At 59.2% G+C, this 21,712-nt stretch overlaps 1 protein-coding gene across 3 annotated transcripts in view; it reads right to left on the bottom strand.

The window, feature by feature from the left end:
• GRB10 (growth factor receptor bound protein 10) overlaps positions 1-21,712 on the bottom strand; it is a 113,816-nt gene that overhangs the window by 65,233 nt on the left and 26,871 nt on the right. The gene's annotated exons all lie outside the window — the stretch shown is intronic.

Raw genomic sequence — 21,712 nt, forward strand, 5'->3', positions numbered from 1 at the left:
CGGGAAAAGTGAGGACCTCTGCCATGGACCTCCCTTAAAGCCCAGCCATCACGCGGGCCGGGGAAGCTGTGCTTTGTGCTCTCAGGACTGAGGGCGTGATGGGCACCGTCTGCAAAGCAGACCAGCCGCACACAGCTCAGATCAAGGCGGAGAGACTGGCGCTGCCTCTTTAAGAACAAAACACCACGGCCAAGGGGGCCTCCATGAGAACCCACAGGCCCATTCATGGGACAGACAGGTCACCCCCAACCTCAGGAGCCTCTGGGGCTTCAAATGACCTATTTCCTGGTGTGCAGGGGACGCTAGCTCTGGGTCCAACCCGATGGTTTTCCGACACTTGAGCCTTTCTCTCAAGGTCTGCTTCACTCCCAGACAAAAACCAGCAGATGTCTCGGCAGCCGCGCTGTACCTGTAGCCAGCCAGAGACCAGGAACGTGCCACTGTCTGCTCAAGGACCCCAAAGGCAGAGAACAGAGGGACGCAAACGGATGAGATGGTTCACAAGCCATCCAGAGAGCCGCGGACTGGGGCTGCGGGCGCACCCCACGAGGCAGACGTTCAAAGTCAAGTCTGTGTCTGAAGACGAGGAACCTCACAGATGAACATGGCAGGGACATAAACGAGAACCTGGGGACCCGCTTATCACAGGCAGGGACACCCGGCCGACGAGCCCCGGCCAAGAACCAGCCCTTTTCACCGCCACCCCTTGCCAGCAAATATTCCAGCGTTCCCCGTCCTTCCATTCACCACTTGGGTTTTGGAAGCCCCTCGGGTGGAGGGTGGGGGTGGGACACCTGCTCCACCATGAACATCAAACCCCAGGTAACAGCAGGCAAGTGTGCAGCACAGAACTCGGCCAGAGAAAGGTGCCACAGTCAAATGGAAACCACAGTGGAATCTCACAGAGAAGCAAAGCAAGGGGGACCAGGGGCGAACATGCCATCAGCTCCTGCTGTGTGGGACCTGTCACTGGTCTCTGCTGCCCTGCTCACAACAGAAGGGGTCTGGTCCTCAACCTGCACGACCCTGCCAGGATCCCATGTCCAAGCTCACACATCCCTGGTGACACCGAAAGCAATCGGGTGACCAGCTAACGCCATGGGACCCTTCTACTTCTTCAGATCACAAAGACCGCGAGACACCATGCCTGAGAAGACCCCACGGACAGCCGGCTCGGCTCGAGGGCAGCCTGGCACGCGGTGAGCTCCCAGACGTTGCTGCGGGTGTGCTTGGGAGGCCTGCTCAGGGGCACCTTCTGTCCCTCACTGTGGGGAGACTGGCACACGCCCTGGAACCTCGCCGAGTCACCGGTCTGTGGGAGAAGGGCACCTGGAGAGGGAGAGGGACATCGGCAGCTCACCGCAGTCACCCACCAACACCCTAAGGTCTCCATCATGCTCGGGAAACAGCACTTTAGCCACAGCAAGCTCAATGTTGCAAGCATCTTACCAGACAGGACCACAGAGCATCCCTGGGAGGTGCTGGTTCTCCTAGCCGTGGGCAAGAACAAGCCGCGTTTTGGGGGACAGCAAATCTGGCTCTCCCCCTGCTTGGCCCTGGTGCTGCATCAAATTAAAGGCATTAACTCCACCCACTGAAATAACAAAAATCCCAGCTGAAGCCCCGTTATAGGCTGAACTATATTATCCCTAAACTCCTACGTGGCAGCACAGTGTGTGACTGCGCTGGGGGGAGAAGATGGATAACCCAGTTAACAAACACGAGGTGACCAGGGTGAGCCCTGGTCCTACCTGACGGGTGTCCGAAGAACAGGAGACAGCACACAGTTACACGCAGAGTACACGGGACACAGACACAAGGAGAGAAGGGAACCTGCCCACGCCCTGCTTGCCGGCTCCTGCCCCAGCACAGTGAGGGAGTGTGTGTGTTACGGTGACTACAGGAAGTTAATTTGGACCCTAAGCACAAAAACACCACTCAGCCGTCACAGGACTGGAAGGATCAGAAGCAGCCGAATCTGTATAGTTTACCCCCACCCTTGCTTTCTGTGCATGCTCCTCTAGGGTCCTCCAACAGCAGCGGAGGAGCTGACCAGGACGCGGCGGAGCTGGGGCCGATAAGCCAGGTGTGCGCCCAGGTGTCCTCACCCCAGCAGGACCCGGCTGCACTCTGTCTGCCTTTCAAATAAATAAACCTTTTTAAACAAGCAAACTGTACAACACTGCTAGGAGAATATACAGCAGACACAACAAATGGAAAGATATCCCCTGTTCTCGTTGGAAAACTAACACTATTAACGTCAAACAGGACCGGAAACGATGCACGGATTCAATGCGATCTCAATCAAGATCCCACCGGCATTTTCTGCAGAATCCTAAAATTCCCGACTTCACCCAGGAGCCAGAGCAGCCAATCCATCTTGAGAAGGAAGAATACACTTGGAAGATGCACAAATCCTGATTCAAAACTCACTCCAAAGCCACAGTAACTAAAACAGTGTGATACTGGCACAAGGACAGACGTGGACAAATGGAATGAAAGAGACAACAGATGGCAAGGCCGCTCACGGGGGAGGGCAGAGCTGGGAGAACGCTCTGGAGCATGAGGCTGAACCCTAACCTTGGAAACAAGAACTACTCACCGTGGACAAGAGACGTGGAGGTGAGGGTAAAACTGTCAACTCATGTAGAAGCCTCCATGATGCTGGATCGGACAGTGATTTTTAGGACATGACAGCAGTGTCACAGACAACAAAAGGAGAATAAAATAGATAAGCTGGACTTCATTTAAAAAATTCTGTGCAAAGGGCACTGTCCAAAGATGAAGACAGAGACCACAGAACTGGTCAAAATACTCACACATCATCTACCTGCTCAAGGGTGAATACCCAGAGCATATAAAGAAAACACCCACAGCAACAACAAAATACGAACAACCCAATTCAAAAACAGGCATCCACGTCCCAGCTGCTCCCCTTCTGACAAGCTCCCCACTAACGCACCTGGGAACACAGCAGCAGACGGCCCAAGTGCTTGGGCCCCTGCACCCACGTGGGAGACCCAGATGGAGCTCAGGCTCCTGGATTCTGCCTGGCCCAACCCTGGTCATTAGGGCCATTTGGGGAGTGAACCAGAGAGTGGGAACTTTCTCTCCCAGTCTCTCCCTCTCTCTCTATAATTCTTGCTTTCAAATAAATAAAGAAATCTTTAAAAACAAAATAAAATAAAAGGCAAGCTAAGGCCTGGAAGAGACACTGTCCCAGAGAAGACACAGAACGGCCATGGCCCCGTGAAAAGCTGCTCGGCGTCACCAGGGAGTCACCAGTGAAACCACAGGGAGGAACCACAGGAAGAACAAAGGCAGGAAGTGAGCCTTGGCAAGCACGCGGAGAAAGCGGGGCTCGTGGGCGCGCTCTGCGAGTGTGAAACGGTGCAGCTGCTGCTGACAATTATATGGGATTCCTCAAAAACGAGACAGAGGATTAGAGCATGACCCAGCAACTCCACGTGCAGGCATGGAACCCAGAGGAACGGCAGGCACAGCCGCGGCCCTGGCAGCGCGGCTCGCGGCCGTCAGAAGGTGGACTGAAACCACACGCCCTGGCAATCACCGGAGAAGCAGAACAGGGCGCCGACGGCGGCGGAGTGAGGCAGCAAGGAGACCGCGGCTCAGGCTGTGCTCGCACGGGGCTTCACGACAGAGTGAGTGAGCAAGCCGCCAGCACCGATCCACAAGTGCCCTGCGTGAAGGGCCCACGACAGGAAAACCCACAGAGACAGGGCCCACGCGGGCGAGGAGCAGGCACGGAGCCCGCCGTTGGGGTGATGAGCGGGTCCGACAAGGGGTGAATGTGCTTCCTCCCACTGAACTGTGTACCTGCACGCGGCTGACCTGATCACAGTGCGCTGTGTGCAGTTCACCCTGACGGAAACGCTGGAGAAACTGAGCTTCACCGAGCGTTAGCGGAATTAGGATTTCTGCTGAGTGTGTTTACGACGATGAAGGGAATTAGAACTTCTCAGGCTGTCAGAGCAGGCAGCAACTCCAAAGAGGTCTGTTTGCGGCCACGCGTGTTCCAGCACGCGGGACCTGGCCACGGCGGCTCACGGCTTCTCCGGTATTGGCCAGCAGTGCACAAGTCCTGTTTTGTAGCTCCATGGAAGCCCGTGAGGTTCTAAGCGACACACGTGGCAAGCCCTCCACAAAGCGACATCCTCACCCGGAGCCGACAGAGACGGAAAGTTCTGTCATCCGTGCTCTCCTGAAGACAGAGCCCAGGAGCACGCCCTCCCTGACCGAGAGACCTGCGATGCACGGGTGCCCACGAGGGATCAGGTGTCAGACACCTGGGATTGCGTTTTGGAGGATGGGTGCTCAGTGTGCAGTCCACGTGAACATCCCCAGCCCAGAACACTGCAGCCCCAAGCCCTTCCGGGACGGGACACCCAGCCGCAGCACACCAACGCCACCTGCTCCCACGCCCTCCCAGTTCGTAGACGCAAGGATTGCTGAACCTTTCTGGAGTCCAGATTCTTTTTTTTTTTTTCCCCCGATTTATTTATTTGAAAGGCAGTTACAGAGAGAAAAGGAGACAGAGAGAGATATTTCTTCCACTGGTTCACTCCCCAGATGGCTACAACAATTAGGGCTGGGCTGATCCAAAGCCAGGAGCCGGAAGCTTCCTCTGGGTCTCCCATGTGGGTGCAGGGGCCCAAGGACTTGAGCCATCTTCCACTGCTTTCCCAGGCCTTAGCAGAGAGCTGGATCGGAAATGGAGCAGCTGGGACTTGAACCGGCGCCCATATGGGATGAAGGCACTGCAGACGGCGGCTTTACCTGCAACACCACAGTGCCGGCCCCTTCAGGTGAAAGTCTGAAAAGCCAGGACTGGCGCTGTGGTACAGTGAGTTAAGCTGCCACCTATCAAGACTGCCATTTGCAATCCCAACTGCTCTGCTTCCAATCCAGCTCCCTGCTAATGCTTCTGGGAAGGCAGAAGACGTCCAAGTGCTTGGACCCCTGCCACACACATGGGAGACCCGGATGAAGGTCCTGGCTCCTGGCTCCTGGCTCCAGCCTGGCCCAGCCCTGGCTGCTGTGGCCATTTGGGGAGTGAACCAGTGGGAGGAAGGTGTCTGTCTGTCTCTCTCTTTCTTCCTCTCACTCTGCCTCCCTGTCTCTAACTCTGACTTGCAAATAAATAAATCTTAAAAGAAAATTCAGCCAATATATTGAAGTGTGTTGATTTTAACTGAGTTTTGAACTTATGAAAAGACTTAAAGGCTCTGTTGAAGTCTCGCTCAGAGAGAGAGCTCGGGCAAAGCGGAAAGCTGGCTGGTGATCAAGTGAACTCCAACAATGTCAATATTTACACTGCTGGGTCCAGCAGCTCAGCTCCACACGCCTTTGTTCTTCTGATTTTGTGCTTGTTTGTTTGTTTTTCCACTTTAAGGGCAATCAGCACTAACTAAATTAAAATAACACAATTGTCATACATTGAAAATCACTGCACCCAGGCACCCTTTTCCTGAAATGTGCACTGGGCGTTCCAAAGGGACACCGAGCGTGGCAGATGCCAGGTGACGCGGTCTCAAGCCCCTCCCACCCCAGGTGCTGCCCGGCACGTTCAGGCCACAGCAGAACTGCGGGGTGGGCGTCCCTCCTCCCCATCTGGGCGACGGACAAACTGACTGTGTCTTCCAGAAGAAGCAAGTGCCAGGCCGGCAGGTGACTGAATGCCAGGCTGCCCTTGTCATGCCCAGGAGTGTCAGCCTCCTCACCCTCACGACTGCGAGGGACCCCTGGCCCCGCCGGTCCTGCCCCTCCCTCCTCACCCTCACGACTGCGAGGGACCCCTGGCCCCGCCAATCCTGCCCCTCCCTCCTCACCCTCAGGACTGCGAGGGACCCCTGGCCCCGCCGGTCCTGCCCCTCCCTCCTCACCCTCACGACTGCGAGGGACCCCGGCCCCGCCAGTCCTGCCCCTCCCTCCTCACCCTCAGGACTGCGAGGGACCCCGGCCCCGCCAGTCCTGCCCCTCCCTCCTCACCCTCAGGACTGCGAGGGACCCCTGGCCCTGCCAGTCCTGCCCCTCCCTCCTCACCCTCAGGACTGCGAGGGACCCCTGGCCTTGCCAGTCCTGCCCCTCCCTCACTCGAGGCCTCTCCCCTCGTGCTGGGCTCCGGACCCACAGGCTGCTGCAGAGCTGGTCCCAGCAGCTACCGGGGCTCTGGCGCCATCTCTGCCTGTGACCCTGCGTCCAGAAACCCACAGAAGATCGCGGCTGCAGGAGCTGCTGCAGCCTGAGGGCCATGTCCCTCGCTGGGCCAAGATGATCCTCCCTCCTTGTATTTGACCACAGAACCAAACCGCGCACGCCTGGCTGCTAGGAACTTCCCGAGCGACGTGTTCACACCTTCTCCCCTTCCCCCTCCCCCCAAGCTCCGCCACCCCACTGTCAGGACACACCCAGCCTTTGTGGCCTTTTGGGAAGTGAACCAACAAGTAGAAGCTCTCCCCTCTGTCTCTCAATCCCTCTCTCCCTCCCTCCCTCCCTCCCTCTCCCCCTAACTCTGCCTTGCAACTGTCAAGTCGTTTCAAGATAAAGAAAGAGGGCATACCTCCCGTAACAGCCAGAATACTCTCTCCATTGAGAAAAGTACAAGTGAGCAATGCTCATGATCTATTAAGGTAACCAAGAGCAGAAATGAAAACAGGAGATTTGCATTCTAAGTCATAATAAAAGTTTAAAGAGAAACTACTAATGCTTTGACATCAAAGGGAAAACAAAACAGAGGAGAAACACTTGAAAGAGAAACACTGTGCAACAGAAAATAGATGGCACACAGCCATAAATGTCAACAGCCCACAAGCACTCAAAATTTCAAAAAAGTCAAAAAGGAGAGACAGGAAGAGAACGTGCAAGGACGTGAAGTCCAGACCCAAACCCAGAGAAAGCAAAATGCAAGGAGCGCCCTTCGAAGAGTCCGTGGGAAGGGAGGTGGCAGAGGGCTTGAGACCGGCCTCTGCACCTGCAGGTTCTAGTCCCAGCTCTGGCTCCGACTCCAGCTTCCTGCCAGCCAAGGTCTGGGAGGCAGTGGGAACAGCTCAGGTTCCGGGCTTCCTGGCACCCACGTGAGAGCCCTGGGTGGTGTCCTGCTGGACCCCAGCCCGGCCCTGGCCCTGGCAGGCATGGGGGCAGGGGGCCAGCAGATGGGAGCTCAGTCTGCCCGTCTCTCACTCTTAAATTAAAAAAAAAAAAAAAAAAGAAGAGCTCATTTTGGCGCAAAAAAAATTTTGAAATCTTTACAAAAAGAGGTTTTCAAACATTCTTGGGAAATGCACGTTATGAAAAAGTCTACATGGATCTCAGATCTTTCTGCACCAGAATCACCTCATGTTTTCATTCCGTTTTCTCATAACTGTTTTGAAGAACCTGGGTAACCTGGACAGAGGCTCAGGGACCCAAATTGTGGGAGTGTGTCGCACTGAGGACAGGTGACAGGCCTTTAGCATCGAGATACACAAATCTCAACTCCCACTCCCTGGAAATGTTTACGGTCAAAACAAACGACAACCAAAAGGACCCCAGGAGAAACAGAGCAAAAGGACCTGCGCCTGCAGAGCCTGAGAGAGAGCGAGCCCAGGGCACAGGGCCACAGAGCCTGAGAGAGAGCGAGCCCAGAGCACAGGGCCACAGAGCCTGAGAGAGAGCAAGCCAAGGGCACAGGGCCACAAGCCGTCAAGGACAGTCAAGGACATCTTTGAGAAACCGGCATTTGCGAACATTCACAAACACCTGGGATTACATTTTTTAAAAAATATTAAACCACAAAGAAAAGCACTTTGTTCTGCAAAACTGTGAAGATCTCCATGGTGAACGAACGCGCTCCCAAGAAAGAACCTGCTGGCCATGGGTCTCCTCTGGCCGCACGCGGGCACGGCCCCACCTGCAGGTGCCCAGGTCCGAGGCGGAGACCCCGGGTGATAGTCCGAGGGGCTGTGCGCCACAGCCAAATATAACAAACTACAAATTAACAACATATGCGTTAAAGAAAAAACCACCTCAGCCACTGGAAAATGAAAAGCAAGCTCTGGCCTGAATAACTGGTCCAAGGAGGAAATTAAGATACAATAAGACTCTGGCAATCAGGACAATGCACACAATCCTGTGTCAAGTCCAAGGGAAGCACCAAAGCCAGTGCCATGAGACTTGCATCTTTAGAAAATAAATTAAGAGAACAATGTGCAGCCGTCCTTAAACCAGAGGAAGGAAACGCAGCCGAAAACCAATTAGAGAGCAAGACCAAGGCGAAGGTTTGGTGTGGCGGCTCCAGGCACTGCCGGCGATGCCCACACCCCACATCGCGGTGCCCGGCATGAGCCCCGGCTCCACTTCTGCTCCAGCTCCCTGCTCATGCACACCCTGCCGGCAGCAGTGAGCGCTCACGCGCTGACATCCCTGCCACTCACGTGGGAGACCTGGGTTCCAGGCTCCTGGCGTCGGTGTGTCCCAGCCCTGGATATTGTGGGCATTTGGAGAGTGAACCAGCAGAGGGACAGTCAACCTCTCTCTCTCTGCCTTTCACATAAAACAAAAATAAGTAAAAACAAAGCAACAAAATTTATTAAAATCCAAGAGAGATAATAAAAAACACGTCTCTTAAAAACAATCAGGAAACCAATAAAATTTTAACACACAAGAAAGGCATAGAATGCTTTTTAATCAGGTTGTAATTTTATGAAGTTTAGTAAAGAAATAAATGTGGAAACTTCAATAAAACTGTAATTTACTTAAAACACACACACACACACAAACCAAAAGCAGAACAAGCTGAAGTAAAAAGTAAAAATCCTTGCGACAGAAGCCGCTGCTCTAGGTGGAACTGAGCGAAACCCAAGCGGCACCGTCTCCCCAGCGGGAAGGCAGGGCATGCGCCCGCCTGGGGCCACGCCTCCCTCCCGAGCAAACCTACACTCAGGAGTCTGCTTTCCACAGACAGAAAACGGCGTCCCGGCCCAGGAAGCCAAATCTAAAGCATAATCCCTCCAACCGAATCACGAGATACTGAAGACGACAGCACCCGAAGGCCTCAGACAAGGCACGGTCGCCTCTTCCCAGCAGGCTCCAGGTGCCGCGTCTGGTGCTGTGCAGATCCGTGTGTGGGAGCAGGGACCCTGTTCCTCCCCGCACCCCACCCATCTCCTGCCGGACCTGGTGCTTCCCCACGCGGCCCTGTGTGTGCTCGGCCTCCTGCCCCAGGAGCTGGGAGTCACAGACCTCTAACGGTGCTTTCTGCCTGCAAGTCTTCCTGCACCTGACAACAACAGCAACCTCCAGGCGAATCCTGACACCGAGGACACCCCCTAACAGGGGGGCACCTGCTCCTCCCAGGGGCCATGAAGCCCCCAGCCACGGCCAGCTTTTGTGAACGGTGTGCAACTCTCCCAGGCTACAAGCACGTGGAGACCACGGGCCCCCAGAGCCAGAGCCACTCAGGATCCAGCCCCACTCAGGATCCAGCCCTCTCAGAGCCTTTCGCTCTAACGTAGCAGAGCGCCAGAAGCAAAGGCCCCTGTGTGCTCACTGCACACCACACGGTGGACACGCAGGCCGCCCGGAGACCCTGCCGGGGTGCCAGCTCTGTCCTAAGCTACACAGGCAGAGTGTCCCTAATCCAGATGCCCAAGACCACAAGCTCTGTGACCACGGACACAACGCCACAAGTGTGATCCCACACCTGGTGTCACGAGACAGGCGGCGGTCACAGTGTGGGTGCACAGGACTGCTCATAAGAGTGGGGTGACCTGTAGAAGGCCACTGCAGTGAACCCCACAGGGTGATGGGAGATGAAATGGTGACATATTCACTTTGGTACATACAATGTTTGAAGTTCACACAAGGTATTTCATAATATACATTTCCCAGGAACTTTTTGATGAGCCTTTGTGTAATGTGTAAATGAAGCATAACTGAATTTTGTGCTGAAATCTGGCTCTCATCACCAAGGTGCCTCATTATGCACAGGCAAATATCCCGAAATCTAGAAAAATCCCAAGTCCCAAACTCTTCTGGTCCCCAACATTTCAGACCATGGGGACAGCCTGTATCACAGCCCAGAGCTCTTACCACTAGGCTAACCGCAGGACAATTGGGACGTGCCTCCCGGGTGGCTGTTTGTCCTCGTCGGGGTGCCAGTTAAGACGCCTGCACCCCACGTCTAACTGCCGAGATCTGACCCCAGCTCCCTGCCGACGTTGGCCCCGGGGAGGTGTCAGGTGATGGCTCCCGCAGGAGAGAGCTGGACCCAGTCTCCAGCTCGGCCCAGCTCCGACCCCGGCACGCATCTGGGGGGTGAATCAGAGGAGCGAAGAGCTCTCCCGACTGCCCGCCTCTCTGTCTCTGTCACTCTGCCTTTCAAATAAATCTTGAAAGAAAGAAAAAAAGCGGTGGGGGGAGGGAGGCGGGAGAGGGATTTTCAGATAAGGAGGCCCTCTGCGTGGTCAGTGGTCTCTCAGCACTCGCCCGTCTGACAGAGGAGGGGGCACAGGTCCTCCAGAGGTGACTGTCAGAGCCAGGAGGCGCCCAGGCATACACGCGCTGATCACCAGCAGGCCGCTTCCACCGGCGACAACGGCACGCAGCAGCCGGAGCACTGAAAGCAGTCTTCCATGACGCGTGGGCAGCTTTAGAAGGTCAAAGGTTACCAGGTCTCAAGATTCAAAAGTGGGAACAGCAGTCACTGCAACCCCTGGGCTCCCATCGCCGCCTCAAGTTTGAGGTCACCAAGGCAGGGACAGGCTCACGCTGCACTTGGCTTGGTTTTTAAACCGTTATTTATTTGTTTTGTATTCAAAAGGCAGAGAGATGGACAGAGATGCTCCATCCACTGGGGGGGACACTCTCCCAAGGCCCATGACAGCCAGGGGCTGGGCCAGCCCGCCACCCAGGGCTCCCCTGTGCACAGCCGGGGACTCGACTCGGGGCCTGGCACCTCCCAGGGTGCCCTCAGCAGGAGGCTGGAGCTGGGATTCATCAGAGAGCCAGGGAGGGGAGTGAGAATGGGCATGGGACGACCCACGGAGCTGCACAGGGCTCGCCAGTGCCTTGGAATAACCCAGGAACGCGTCCCTTAAATGCCGATTTTCACGGAGAAAACACGGCGTTTTCCGGGAAGTCTCGGACATCGTGTCCTTGGCACCACTCACAACGGAAGGGGACTTGCGGGGGCGATTTATCCTCTCCTCCCCCAGCGGTGGGGATTCTGACACTACACAAAGCGAGTGGACACCTTCGGGTCACAAGCGCGCCCCCCGCAGGCCCCGCAGCCCTGCACGCGTGGGGCGGCCATTCCTGGGCGGCCCCGGAGGAGGACGAGCTGGGAGGCACAGCCCAGGCCCTCCCCGCCGACCGCTCTCCTCATTCCCGCCCAGCCCGGAGTCTTCCTGTTCCTCTAACCCTCCCCTTTCCTGCCCAGCTGGCCTCTTCCCTGCAGAGGGCCCCTGAACCGACCCTCCCCCTCCCCCGTGTCAGTGTCTCCCCAGGGCCTCCTCTGGCCCACCCTGCCCACAGCCGCCCCCTCACCACACTGCCCTGCTCGGTGCCCCAGTGCCCGGCCGGCCTGAGCTCCCTCCCCACAGCCCCGCCCTTGGGCCTGCGCGTTTTTTGGTGCATTTCCCACATTCAGGAGGGGGGGGCGGGGGAGGGCGGGCAGCTCTCTCCACTAGCTCCTCTGGGCCTCCTGTGACCGCCCTGTGTCCTCCTGCAAACGTGGAGGAGGCCGGCCCAAGCCGCCATCCACTCCTTCAAGCCCACGCGGTCTCCCCGAAGCCCCCCCCACTCTCCGAAGGCCCGAGCGCAGAATGAGCCTTTTCCCGGGCTTCCCCCTGGCTCCCTGCCCACCACGCCTGGCTGGGCTGAAATTCCTCTCGATCCACGCATGCCGGATCCACATGCGTCGTCCCCAGCCGGCATCGCGCCTGGGAGGATTAAAACCGGGGTACACAGGGGTGCTGCCGCACGTCTTTGCGTGCTCAGGCTCTCCTGGCGGCCCCTTCTCTCCCACACCGGCAGCCTTGGGGCCATAACGGGGGAGCAGGGCTGGTGAGGAGTGAGAGGTGGGGCTTGCGCTCCGGCTCTGGACGAGGAAGGAGCAGAGTGGAGACGGCTGGGGCGGCCTCCCCAGCCCCTCCCAAGTCCACAGAAAGCACAGAGGGCTCAGGGCTCGGTGGGGGCAGAGCCGGGCCCCCACAGGGGTCTGCCGCGCCTCTTTCAGCCCTCCCTGGCCCAGCCCGGCGGCAGGAAGTGCCGTCTACGGGCCTCTGTCCTACTCCCTGGCCTTCTGGGTCTTCTTTGTCCACCTCCTCCTCCCTCTACCCCTCCCCCATACCTCCCTCCAGGACCCTGCCTGGGCTCAGAGACAGAGAGCGGCTGCCAGCAGGGGGCCGAGCAGGGGGGTGGCCCCCGCTCCTCTCCTAGGCGCCAGAAACCAGTTCCCAGAACCCCGCGCTCACGCCTCCACCCAAGCAGCAGGGGAGAGGAGCAGGGACCAAGATGGGGGCTTGGGGCCAGCGTGGAGTCACAGCACATTAGCCAGCCAACTGGGACGCTGGCTTCCCACACGGGCGCCAGTTCCTGTCATGGCTGCTCCACTTCCAACCCAGCTCCCTGCTAATGGCCAGGTAAAGCAGTGGGAGACAGCCCAAATGCCTGGGCCCCTGCACCCACGTGGGACACCCAGAGGGAGCTCCTGGCTCTGGCCTGGCCCAGCCCCAGCTATTGCGGCCATTTGGGGAGTGAACCAGCAGACAGAGGCTCTCTCCCTCTCCCTCTTTCTCTAGAACTCTGCCTTTTAAACAGACAAAAGAAAGTTTTAAAATACAATGATGCTGGCCTGAGCAGCCTGGGAAACGCAGGGAGGGCAGTAGGCCCCTGTCGGCCAAGCTGCACCCCGCACACTCCTAACAGGGCCTTGGCGTGCGGTAACGGAAGCCCCAGGGAGGAGGCTCCCTGGACTCTGCAGCAGACCCCAGGCCTGGCAGCCTCTGGGGTGAGCAACCCTGGGCGGGAGGCGGAGCCTCGGGACACGAGGGGCCTCCGGGGCAAGGGGAACCTGGCCTTCAGTTTCTGTGGGGAGTGGCCTCGCCCTGAGGGCCCATTCCTGGGGGGAGGGGGCCAGGCTCAGGCTGAGTGCAGGACTGGGAGGCGCCATCACAGGGTCTGCAGCCAGGGCTGCTGTGTGCTCTGGGGCCACGTGGTGGTGGGAGAAGCACCATGGGGCCGCACAGATCCTAGCTGCAACTATGAGGGCGGGGCTGAGGGACCCACAAGGCATGCAGGGCAGGCTTCCCAGCAGAAGGGTGGCGGTGGGAACCAGGGAGCAGAAGGAGCAGAGCAGGACAAAGCAGCACAGCTCTAGGCAGTACGTGCACAGGACGAGCCGGCCGGACAGGACGCCCGGGGCTGTAGGGCGGGCCAGGCTCCCGGGAGCCCCAACGTGCAGCTCCACAGAGCGCCCAGGCAGCCCTGTGTCCCACTCTCCCCACACTCAGGAGGTCACACGGGATCCTCAGCTCCTGAATGTACAACGGGCTTTGTGCGAGATGCCGTGCCCGACTGTGGCTAACGCCAGCGTCCTGGGCGCGCTGCGGGCCGGCTGGGCAGAGCCAGGACACTCAGCGGGTCAAGAGTAAAAGCATTTTCAGTTTCCAGGACTCCCCACGTGTGACGGGTTTGCTGGGACCTTGCCCCAGTGTGTCCAAGAGCTCTGGACAAGTCAGTTCCTCAGCCAGCACTGCAGGCCAGGGTGGTGGAGGACAGACCAGACCTGGAACAACCGCAGCCCTGGAGCACTGCAGGCTGAGAGCAGGGCTGGGTGAGCACCACAGTGCCCGCCGTGCCCACACGACTCACACGTGCTGGCGCGGCACCCGCCGTGCCCACACGACTCACACGTGCTGGCGCGGCACCCGCCGTGCCCACACGACTCACACGTGCTGGCGCGGCACCCACCGTGCCCACACGACTCACACGTGCTGGCGCGGCACCCGCCGTGCCCACACGACTCACACGTGCTGGCGTGGCACCCACCGTGCCCACACGACTCACACGTGCTGGCGCGGCGCCCGCCGTGCCCACACGACTCACACAATGTGCTGGCGTGGCACCCGCCGTGCCCACACGACTCACACGCACTGGTGTCATGGACAAGGCAGCATTCACGAGGCAAGGTTTCTTCCCTCAGCCCCCAAAGCAGAAATGCTAGCAGACACGGATTCTTCCAGAAGGCCAGGAGGAGCCAGAACCCCACTGTGTGCGGAGACGCCACATTAAACACACGGGGAACAAAGCTCCCATTTCCTCACCTAGCAAAGTTGAAAATCCCTCAAACTCCACGGTTCTCGATGTCTACAAATGTGCCCCTCTATTTTACATAAAATCTAGATTTTAATATGAAATTCTGCAATGGAAACCTAAACAGTTTTGTTCCAAAGGCACAGATCTGTCTGCTCTACCACACAGTCCTGTGCTGCCAGCATCACCTTAACCACCCAAGTTCTCTTCTGAAATTCGCAAACTGCCCAGGGGCACCTTTTCTCCCCTCATTGATTCTAAAAACTGCAACAGCTAAGACAGTGATGGTCCCCACACACGTGTGCACGCGCGCACACACACCCAGGAGCCTCCGTCTGCGACTCATCCAGGAGCCAGGCTGCACAGAACAAAGAGAAGGGCAAAGCAAACGCCCCCGCCTGCCTCTGCCCCCACCAGGCCCACCGCTCCGTCCCCGTGGAAGCAGGTGGCGCTGCAGGCGGGGCCGCCCGGCCGCTCTTCCCCCAGCTCACGGCCGCATTCCTCCACTTTCCTGTAATGGAGACCAGGACTCAAGAACACCGCCCCGCCTTGCCGTTCAGCACGGACTCAACCGTCTGTCGACCTGGCTGCTCCCACGCTCACAAAGAAAAGGGGGAAGCCAGCTCCTGCGAGACAGCTGGGCTCTGGGGCCTCGGGGCCTACACGGGGGCGCCTCTGGCAGCCCGGAACAGGGAGGGGGGATCACCCCCAAAGGGCCTCCCTCTGCCACCTCGGAACTGAGTTCCCCTGGGGCTGCTAAGTCAGGATGTTCTTTGCAAGATTCAGCTTCTTTTTCCCTAAGTTTCAAGGACGCCATGAGCGACACCTCCGTAGATGCCGCCCCTACTACCGCAGGCAAAACCCTGAAAAGCTAGACAGCTGCTGAACGCCAGCCCTGGCCGGGGCCAAACACACAGATCGGGCCGTCCCACCCCAGTGCACACGGGGAGGCTCCTCCCGGCTTCACTCCCCTTCCAGACTCCATCTCAGGGCCGTCCCGGCAGCACAAGCTCCGACAGCCACGGCACACGTGCGCCTGGCAGGAGTGGCTCCCAGGGCAACCCCCGGACGTGCCAGAGGACGCTCCCACGGCTGGGGCCACCGGCAGCAGAGAAACCGACCGGAACACGCCTGGGCTTCCACACCCGCCCGCCATCGGCCGGCTGGAACGAGTCCTCCGGTCACAACGCTACTCGAACAATGCTTCCACCTTAACGGGAGAGCAGACGAAGCCGACTCCTGGGATCAGGAATCACCCCAGGCCACAGATCAAGCAGGGTCCCAAAATAACTCACTGCTGACCGGGTCGGCTCTCCTGGGCCACGGTCCCAGCCTCTCTCACCACCTAAAGCAAGGCAGTCAGAAATCAAGGGGCAAAGCCGAGGCCCCACAGCGGTGTGGCCCTGACGCTGTGGATCAGACCCAGGGCGCGAGCCACACACATCTAGAACACACAGTCCTGCCAGAGGCACGGACACCACAGGCCCTTGGCCCTGCCTCACTCACCTCCCCTGCCCACAATCCAGATCGGCTGACCCAAGCCGTGTCCCGGAGCCCTCAGTGGGAGACTGAACCTGGGGACCAGGACAAAAGGCAGGACCCCCTCTGCAGCTCAGCTACAGAGGCAGAAAGCAACCTGCAGAGCCTGGAACGGCCCTCGTGTCCAGCACCGGGCAGCCGGCTGAACGGCAGCGACGCGTGCACGCGGCGGAACGCTACTCGGCGGTAAAAGGACACAAACGCTGACCTCAGAACGCAGCCGCTGAGTGAGACGAGCACACAGGATGAACGCGTATCCACTGAACGACACTCCCGGAGAGGCGAGGGCGGCAAGCAAGGGGTGCCGCCCCGGGGGACGAGCATTCTCCTTACCTTTGCTGCTCGTGACGGCTTCGCCTGGGAGAAAAGCAGCAGGTGCACGCCGCAAACACTCGGTGCGTCACGCCTCAATGAAACCACGTTCTGTGCAGGGGCAAGGTAGACCCCGGGGGACTTGGTGTGACCAGGAACACGCAGCCCTGACTCTCTTCGCGGTAACCACTTCTGCAAGGTCACCTTGAACACTGAATCAGTGACTCCCGGGCTCTGAGGAGCTCCTGGTCACACGCTGACCCGCCAATCTCACACTGCTGTTTGAAGACACCTTGGGTAAAAACACATCCCTCACGGGCCGATGGGGGACCCCTAGCCGACGGCACGGCCGCTTGTGCTGCCACTGAACACGCCCATGGTGCCTTTCAGGCTGAGGATCAGCGGAGCCCTGCACAGGGGGCCATTTTGAATGGTGAAACTGCCAAGAGAAAATGGAGGAAAAACCTGGCTCCAAACAGATCATGGAAAGAAAGGGTGGGGGTCCACAGCCGGACCAGAACAAGAACAAGAACAAGGGCAACCTGGGCAGGGAGAGCCGGCCAGGAGACGCCCCTCACGAAGGACTTGGGGCTGCCGCTCTCTGTGACTGGGACCAGGGCGCCCACGTGGCCGCCACCCTGCTGTGCAGGCCCCCGGGGCCCCGCAGCACCAACAGCCCGAGGGCAGAGCAGCACTGGACAGGCTCCCGCCCTGCCATGCAGGGAGGGCTCCTTGTGCCCTTCCACAGTCAGGCTCAACAAACTCGAGAGCCTAAGGAATACACGGACCTGGGCAAAACCAAGTCACGCCTTAACCCACTTCCAAAATACCTCAGGAACAAAGGGCCTCTTGATGCCCGGTTAGCATCTCTGGTAACTTCCGGAAGTTCCTGAGCAAGCGAAAAGCCCTCCTTCTGACACTGAACATTTATAGCAGTAACAGTGAGCGCTTGTACGCAGGCTGCTCGGCCGGACGGCCAGGACACAGACACGCCTAACATAAAGAAAAACAGCAAATCTCACGCCAGACGGCGAGGCCAGCGTGTGTGCAGAGACAGAGAAAGAAGGTGCGGAGGAAGACGGGGACAAAAGTGGCGAGGCGGCAAGCCCCTGGAGCGTAACTGTGCCCCGTCAAAGGCCACTGCCAGACCTGGGGACGGCTCTCAACGAACCGGGGAGCACACAGGAGAGGCTACCTCAGCGCCATCAGACCGGCGGCAAACCCGGCTGCCACGGCGCCTCTCCTGGGGAAGGCGTGGAAACTGAGGCCTAGGAGACGGAGGCGTGTGGGAGTCAGCACCGGCGACACAGCAACAGCCCTGCGGCACCCGGGAGGACCCCTCCCTCAGTAGCTTGTCCCCAGCAGAGACGGTGAGCGGGGCCCTGGGGTGCAGCTTCCAGGAGCTCCTGGCCAGGCAGGGAAGCACAAAGTTGGGTCTTCCCAAGAAACCCACCCTGCCCCAGGCACACCAACTGGGAACGCCAGTTAAGAGAGCAGTGAGGGGCCTGGGAGACAACACCCCGCTCACAGCGGCTGAGGCACAGGGCACAGGCTCCGTGTCTGCGACAGGAGGAGTGCTGGGCTCCAGCGGGTCTCAGAGGTGGGAGTGCGTGCACTGATTCCTCCAGGTGAGCCCCCCCCCCCACCAGGGCGCCTGAAACCTGAAACGTCTGGGAGCTGGGAACATTTGGGAATTTTCCGGTTAGGGATGTTCCCCCTACATACGCTACATTGGTTCAGACGCGAGCACAGCCCCATGCAACCTCCCATGCATCACACACATACCTAAGGTAGGAGAAAAAGTCCTGAATGACAGAAACCCACGAACCCCTACCCAGGGAGAGCAAGCACTGCAAAGGTTTCGATGACATCAACAATAATTAATTTAAGAGTTAAAGATAATGTCATGGATGAAATGCAAGCTCAATCTAAACTCAAACAAATGCTTTCCCGAGACCCAGAGGAGCAATTCTAACATTAACAAAGCAAACTAATGGTGGACGGTCTGTCCCAGAGCAGGACGGGAGGATGACCCTCCTCGGTGTGAAACAGACTCCCAGCAGCAGCAGGCTAATGGAGCCAAGGGTGCACTCACAAAGGGATGCGGGCACGTTCAGTGCCACACCACGTGCTGCAGAATCAACACTGCAACAGGAGTTCACATCCGCTCAGCCACACACTAGCACTGGAGCCAAGGGACGGAAACCCGGGACGTCCAGCCCTGCCAACTCTCCAGGTGACCCTGGACTCCAAGACACAGACAGCAGAAGCGCTGGAGCTGTTAGTGACAAGGTGGGACACAAGGGAACCCCTTACCCAGAAAACAGCATCCACCCGAACTCCTGGCAGGCGGAAGGCACATGTTCTAATGAAACACAAGTCCATGTCCTTCAAATGAAGACAGGACGTCCATGGTCACGGCAGCAGCACGGCTGGATGAGAACTCGGGACGAAGCAGAAATGAAGATACCGAGAGGGAAACGACGAAAACCGCCAGGTCCCAGGTGACACACGGGACCCTCGGCCCCAAAATGCCGGCAAGAACGCTCAACACGGGTGAGACGCAGAGTGAGCCACGCACACCACCGGCCCTCTGCGCGCAGAACAAGCACAGAAGAGACGCCTGAAGAAGTGCATGGCAGATCCTCGCGGGCAGCCAGCAGAGAGCAGAAGACGCCCACACCTGCCACTGCTCCCCCAGCCCGTGGTCCCCACTCACACCCCAGTCTCCAGGGAACTCCCCTGGCAGGTCGAGCTGCAGGACGGGACGCCGAGTCTGCAGAACTCGTGAGTGACGGCAGCCGGGTTACAGCTGCGAGGAAAACGGGGACTCGCGCTCAGGAAGACACGTGGGAGCTGCACCTCCCACGAGCCTCGCAGACTGAGGGTTTAATCACAGCAAACACGGAGCAAACACAGAGGAATGACGTTGCGCAACAGCCCGAGTCCTCCAGCCAGGCGTCAGGAAGGGGAAACCAGCTCCTTCCCCAGCAAAGACCCCCGCACGCCGAAACCCAGACGAGGAAATGCCCTGGGAGCAGCCACTGGGGACACTCTGCAGCCAGGTGAGAGCCAGACAGCAGCACAGGAGCTGTAACCTGGGACCTACCAGACTGCAGAAGAGCAGAATGGAACCCACAGAGTGCCTGTGCCACTGGGGACTCTCCTGGGTCACAGGCAGCCTGTGTCGTGGGCCGCCACTGGGGACACGGACATCCCGTATCTGAGCGCTGGTTCGAGTCCCGCCTGCTCCACTTCCCATCCAGGTCCCTCCTAATGTACCTGGGAAGGCAGTGGAAGATGGCCCAAGTACTGCCATCTACATGGGAGACCTGCATGGAGTCCCAGCCTCCTGGCTTCAGTCTGGCCCAGCCCCGGCCATTGTGACCTTTGGGGAATGAACCAGCCAATGGAAGCTCTGTCTCTCTCTGAGCCCCCCACGCCCCTCACCTTTCTTTCTTTTCATCACTCTTTGAAATAAGTAAATATTAAAATACGGAAACCTGGAAGCAGCCAGCCTAAGCACACCTCCCCTAGTGCCCAGCCCTCGGCTCGTGGGGGAGCACCCGCGGCACTGCCCCACTGTCCCACACACGCCCCTCCACGTGACCCCCAGCCCGTGACTCTAGGCTGTAGAACGAGCGTGAGAGTCATCGGCTCCTTCCATCCAGGCCACAGGCTCGCACCTGACCTGCACCCGGCTGCCCGGTCTCTCACCCCTTCCCACTGGGCTGCAGAGCCCCCGCGCGGGCACCACCGGCAGCCACCTGGCTGCGCTTTTCTGTTGCTATCACGGACAGCTGAGGCAGCCCGCGGTGCTGGAGGCTGAGCACTCGGCATGTGGCGAGGGCCTCCTGCTGCCTGCTCACGCGGCGGAAGGGGGAGGCTGCCCTCGGCCCTCTTCCTCTGCACAGAGCCACCCACGCCTCCACCTCCCGAGGCCCCGCCACCGGACGCCATCAACACAGACAGAAGAGTTAACTTCCTGACACTGGAAATTTGCGGGAGACAAATCCAAACTACACACTCAATGTGCTGGGTGCCCCCGGGCCCCCACCTCCCTCCTGGCCACCGGGGCCACAGTCCCACGGCCACTCTACTCACGCAGGGTCTCCGACGCCGTCCTCCCCGAGGCCTTGGGCTGCTCCTGGTCCTCCGCCTGGGGTACTCCGTGCCGGCCCCCGAGGGCCTCCCCCTCCAGCCTCCTCAGAGAAGCGAGGCTCCCAGCCCCCGCCCTGCGCCGGCCGCCCCCACTGTGCCACAGCCCTGAGCCCGCTTCTCCTCAGGTCTGCGCACCCCTCCGTCAGGGCTGTCCCTTGCTGTTGGTCGGCAGGCCACAGGACTGGTGCCGACAAAGGCGGGGCACAACGGCCCTGCAGGACGGGTAGCCCCAAAAGCCACAGCCCCAGAGGGGGCTCGGAGCTGCTGGCAGGGGCGGGGGAGACCTTGGTGACGCTCAGCCTCCCCTGCCTTGACCTGCCCTCCTGTAGAGGGTCCCACACAGGCACAGAGCACATGGCTCTCGCCCGCGCTCGGCCCAGGATGGGAGAGTGAGGACTGATCGGGGAAGCAGGGCGAGGGCAGGAGGGAGGTAACGCTGCCACTGACGGTGACGACCGAGTGTCCCCCTGATTCATCTCTTACAGCGGGGACCCCAGGGAGGGCCGCCAGCTGGCACAGGAGAAGTGAGAGGCGGGGTTTCTCTCCACTCCACAGACTTCCCAGCCGGGAGCTCTTAAAGAGGGACCGTGGATTACTTATGGAGCAGCAGTAGGGACAAGATGGCTGCGGGCGCAGGGGCCCTGCGTGCCCCTCTCCCTCCCCAGCCCCCACCCCACCTCGGCAGGCTGGGTGCCTGAGGCTCGCCCTCCCACTCCAGGGATCTCAGAGGAACCCCCGCTCCACACCTAAACACAGCGAGGCCACTAGTGCTGCAGGCGGGGCCGTGTGGATGCCGACGCAGACCCTGCTCACTGCTGGACCTGCGCCTCTGCTTTCCCTCCTTCTTCCACGTCTCACATTATGGGATGCAAAACAAGAAAAACACCAGATAAATCCGCGTCCTCTGGGAAACGCATGGCTGCCCGTGCAGCCAGCACCAAGGGCAACCACGGGAGCCATCCGAGCGGCAAGGCTGGCGAGTGATGCGGACGGGGCCAGGACCCCTCCTCACTGCAGGAATCTGGGCGAGTGCAGTTACCCGCCACCAAGGCCAGCCAGGCGGCCCCGGCACCCCCCACACTCCAGCACCCCCCGAGGGGCTGTCCCTTTCAGGGACAATTCCACAGTCCCATCTGTCATTCTCCTTATCGCTCGGTGTGCCGGATGAGAAACCACGGGGGCCCCGGTTGTGGGGACAGAGCTGTAAGCGCGTCAACAAGGAAGGCCCGGCCTCAGCTCAGGAGAGGAGGACATCACAAGGACAGTGACATCGGAGGGGCCACGGGAACGGGCAGCAGACAGTGACCAACTTACCATGCTGTTCCTGAGTTTAGCTGTGGGAGACGGCAGAGACTGCTGGTGCCCGCCCAGTGTGGATCCCTCTTGG

This window comes from Oryctolagus cuniculus, chromosome 16 (assembly GCF_964237555.1).
Source record: "Oryctolagus cuniculus chromosome 16, mOryCun1.1, whole genome shotgun sequence".
Classification (NCBI taxonomy): domain Eukaryota; kingdom Metazoa; phylum Chordata; class Mammalia; order Lagomorpha; family Leporidae; genus Oryctolagus; species Oryctolagus cuniculus.